The sequence below is a fragment of the Oryctolagus cuniculus genome, chromosome 17 (genome assembly GCF_051225735.1).
Source record: "Oryctolagus cuniculus isolate XC-2025 breed Fujian yellow rabbit chromosome 17, ASM5122573v1, whole genome shotgun sequence".
NCBI lineage: Eukaryota > Metazoa > Chordata > Mammalia > Lagomorpha > Leporidae > Oryctolagus > Oryctolagus cuniculus.
In genome coordinates this window covers 38,436,485-38,441,447 of record NC_142883.1, presented here as the reverse complement: position 1 = coordinate 38,441,447, position 4,963 = coordinate 38,436,485, and positions in this window count along the sequence as shown.

Genomic DNA, 4,963 nt, shown 5'->3' with positions numbered 1-4,963 from the left:
GGCTGGCGCTGTGGCTCAATAGGCTAATCCTCCACCTGCGGCGCCGGCACAGAGCGTTCTAGTCCGGGTCGGGGTGCTGGATTCTGTCCCGGTTGCCCCTCTTCCAGTCCAGCTCTCTGCTGTGGCCAGGGAGTGCAGTGGAGGATGGCCAAAGTGCTTGGGCCCTGCACCCACGTGGAGAACAGGATAAGTACCTGGCTCCTGGCTTCGGATCAGCGCGGTGCGCCGGCCGCAGTGGCCATTGGAGGGTGAACCAACAGGAAAAGGAAGACCTTTCTCTGTCTCTCTCTCTCACTGTCTACTCTGCCTGTCAAAAAAAAAAAATTAAAAAATAAAGGTGTGTGCTCTGGCAGATTTAGGGTCTCCTTCACTCAGCCAATCAAAGAGAGGGAACACAGGCTGTGCCAGGCCCTGAGGGTGCAGAGGTAAAGACCAAGTCCTGCCCACTGCGGGATCACAGTTGAGTGAAGCAGACAGGCAAGGGCTGAGCCAGAGGATGTGTGCTCTGCTGCGAACCCTGACAGGGAATCCTGGACTCCAGCTAGCAAGCTGGTATAAACTTGGCGAAGTTGAGAGTGTCAGGCGAGAGCCCTGGTCCTTGAGCCCATGTAGACCCCTTCAGGAATGAAAAACCCCGGTGTGCACTTGGGACCCTCCCCACATCAAGGGCCGTCTCTCTCGGCTCCCTGGAGACCCAGCTTGCTCCCCTGGTCCTGCGCATTCCAGCTCCAGCCCTGTGAACTTGAAGTTAATGATTAAGCCAAGCGTCGGGCCGTGGCTGGAGGCTGAGGCTTCCTTGGGGTGAGCTGGGCAGCTTGGCCCTGGAAACTGCCAGGCTCCTGGCTCAGCTCCAGCCTGGGGTAGGCCGGAGGCAGATCCAGCCCCCACACCCAGGGGCAGCTCGTTTCCAGTGTCGGCTGCTGTCTCAACAACCTGCATGCCCTGAGCCTCCTGCTGCCATGCTGGGCAGTGTGGTACAGAACGGGGGATGGGACAGGCAGTGGGGTGCTGGGGACAGATCCTAGGTCTGCCACTAGTTGGCTGAGTGACCTTGGGGCAGTCTCCTAACCTTTTCTCGGACTCCGGTTCTTCGCTGTAACCAAGCAGGTGAGGCGGGAACGTGCCGTGTTCCATGCCTTTGCACCCTCCCTATTTCTTGCATCTTCTTTCTTAGCCTTCAAGGTACAGCCGAGGGGGCACCAACCCCAACCCTCTCCCCCTCCTCTTAGCCACACAACGCCGCTGTCCTGGGTCGGTAGCTGACCGTGATGTCATTGCCACCTTGTCCTGATCCCCGCACCATCCCGACCCCTGCAAGACTGAGCTTCTGGAAGGCAGAAGTTGTCTCTACCTGCTTTTGTGTCTCCCGTGCAGAGCACAGTGCCTGCTGTCAACTGTGTGCTGAGGATTTAAGCTTCATCCGATCAAAACCATGGGCGACATTTGTGAACTTGTTTCTACTTTTATTTTGCAGTTCTGTTGTTTGGAATTCTCACAAATTTCCTTTAAGAGTGGAAGCTTTACACTCAATTTCCTTTTAGTACTTAAAGATTAAATACTTGCATTAACAAACCATTAGTATCTCCCACCTCTTCCCCCAAAAGCACAGAAACTTTAGGAGACACTTGAACTTGTCCTTTTCACACCTCTTTGTATCCTTGTACTTTATTTTTTAAAAAGATTTATTTATTTATTTGAAAGAGTTACACAGAGAAGGAGAGGCAGAGAGAGAGGGGGAGAGAGGGAGGGAGGGAGAGGTTTCCATCTGCTGGTTCACTCCCCAATTGGCTGCAATGACCAGAGCTGGCCAATCTGAAGCCAGGAGCTAGGAGTTTCTTCCGGGTCTCCTACGTGGGTGCAGGGGCCCAAGGGCTTCGGCCATCTTCTGCTGCTTTCCCAGGCCACAGCAGAGAGCTGGATCAGAAGTGGAACAGCTGGGACTTGAACTGGCACCCATAAGGCATGCTGGCACCACAGGCAGTGGCCTTACCCATTACACCACAGCACTGGCCTCATCCTTGTACTTTAATTTCATAATATTTTTAAGCTCACCAAAATTACTGTTTTTTTTTTTAAATTAGTGACTATGTAGATATAACTATGTTTACACATGTATTTTAGTTTTACTCATATTCTGGGAATACCACTCCTCTCTGGGCTCAATTCCCTTCCTTTTTTTTTTTTTTTAAGATTTATTTGCTTATTTCTTCAAAAGATAAAGTGACTGAGAGAAGAAGAGAGGAAGAGACAGAGTGTCCATCAGCAGGTTCACTTCCCAAGTGGCTGCAACAGCCAGAGCTGGGCCAGGTCAAGGCCAGGAGCCTGGAACTCCATGCAAGTCTCCCACGCGGGTGGCAGGGGCTCAAGCACTTGTGCCATCATCGCTGCTCTCCCAGATGCATTAACAGGGAGCAGGACGGGAAGCCGAGCAGCCAGGACTCGGGCAGCGCACAGTAAGTGGCAATGTGACCTGCCACACCACAAGGCCACCTCCAGGTCCCTTCTCCTTGAAGTGCATCCTGTCCTGGTCCTCTCACTGAGGGTTGGTGACAGATAAGCTCCATGCTTGCCTGAAAACATCATTTTGCCTCCACTCTCAGATAACACCTCAGCGGGCCATACATACATTTCTGCTTCATTGGTTCTTCTTCCCTTGCACTTTCAAGGTCACTTCCACCATATTCTGGCCATTTTGGCTGCTAGACAGAGGTCTGCTCAGACTAACAGACTTTCCCGTGCAGAATGTGTTTATCTCTGGCAGCTTTTAACTCGTTTTGTTTTGTTTTGTTCTATTTCACTTATTTGGATACTCAAGGTTCTTGACTCATTTGTAATAGAAGTTGACCAGAGCCAACATTCAAGGCACAGCGAGTTTGCTGAGGTTTATATTTGGATATGAGTGGGGAAGTGGGGCCCTCAACTGCCCCTGCAGCTGCGGGAGCTGAGAGGGGTTTGGTGGGGCTGCCGAGGCGTGGCTGCACTCTCCCTGTCTCTGGATTATCCCTCTCGGTGTGTGCACTTTGGTCTGCACCCAGCTTGCTGGTCTTGCTTTTGCACTCAATGTGCTCAAAACGACCGTGTGGCTCACTGCTGCCTCCCGAGGGCAATGTCTGTGCTGATGCTGGTTCTGCAGGGTCCCGAATGGAGCGGCTTGGGGGGCTTCTGTGCTTAGCGTCTGGACGCCCCCTGCTCCTGATTGCTTTAGAGTGGACGGAGCAGCTTCTGGTCAGAGACGGCCAGGAGGGGCTGCTCCTGTGAGGCCTGTTCCTGTCTGTCTGTCTCTGCAGATTTATGGCGAAGTAGCTAATCATAAGGAGGGCGTTCCATGCCCTACTCCTATAACCAGAGAACTCACATATTTTTTCGATTTCGGGAGCCAGATTTCTTCAGATGTCACCATTTTTATACATCTCTAGGCTCCTGTAAGAACATCTATCAGAAACATGTTGGACTTCGCCGTTTTGTCTTTCATGTCTTCTAACCTCTCTTTCATTTGCTTCATTGTGGGAGCCTTGCTCAGATGCATATTTCGAGTTACTAATTCTCTTTTCCTTTGTCACTCTTCCATCACCCAGTTCATCTGTTACATTTCAATGACTATGTTTTTCACTTTGTAAAATCTCAGCATTTTAGGTGTATTTATTTTTTAAATTAATGTATTTATTTGAAAGGCAGAGGTACACAGAGGCAGAAAGAGAAAGATCTTCCATCTGCTGGTTCACTCCCCAATTGGCCTCAACAGCTGGAGTTGTGCCATTCCAAAGCCAGGAGCCAGGAGCTTCTTCTGGGTCTCCCACGTGGGTGCAGGAGTCCAAGCATTTGGGCCATCTTCTACTGCTTTCCCAGGCCACAGTAGGGAGCTGGATCGGAGTGGAGCAGCTGGGACTCGAACCAGCACCCATATGGGATGCCGGCACTGCAGGTGGTGGCTTTACCTGCTACGCCACAGCACCGGCCCCAATATTTTTCTTACTATCTTATTCCTGACTTCTTTTACCTCCTTCAGTGTTTTAAGTATTTTGATCTCTTCCAGAATGTTCCATCCCTGCTCCTGCCTCTCTCTGTGCACTCTCCCTCCCGGTGCTTTGCTTGGTAACACCGTCCTGCAGGCTCCTCTTCAGGGCCACACGAGCCTCTTCCAGGGCTCTGTTGATGCTGCTGGTTTGGACTTGGTCCCCTGCCATCCCAGCTGGATGTTATAAACCCAAACGCCACACCTGCATGAGACAGGCTTGGGCTGATGGAGCCTCCCTCCCATGTGTCTCTCTTCCTACCCAGAGGCCCTGGGGACTATCAGGGCTCCTTGTCAATGCCTAGGCTGGCGGGCAGTTTTGCAGCCCCCACCCTCATACAGGGTAGCCCTTAGAATGCAGCCCCATGCCCGCTTCTCCCTGTCCTCAGAGTTTCTTCCCTGAGCCTTCGCCCAGTATCTAAAGCTGAGCTCTAGCCCCTTACACCTGTCTTGGAATCTGAAACCCCTGTCAGTCACAGAGGGCTCTGCACCCCTCCCCCAGCCACTCCCTACTCTAGCTTGGAACCCAATCTTAATTTTTTTCTTACGAGCACAACAATATGTGTCGCTCCCCCTCTTCATGGAGGAACGACACAGGACCCTGCGCTGTTCTTTCGTCTGCTCGGCCCTCCCCGGGTTGGCTACTATCCCTTCCACCTCCGTGGAAGGGCGGTTCCCCCTGCCACATTCCCCACTTCCGCAGGGGAGCAGCACACCGCCGGCCGGCTCTCTCGGGGGCTGCACAGGTATTCCCCTTAGATGTTCCTCTTAGATGTTCCTGGTGCATGCCGTCTCTCTCCTCCTTTATAGTCCTCCTCTGCCAATCCCAACTCGGCTGCCCACACGCCGAGTACGCTGCTCTCCTCCAATCAGGAGCAAGTCCTACAGTTTATTGGCTGAACTGGAGGCAGCTGTGTAGAAGCTGTTTTCTTCTCTCCCAGCGCCATATTG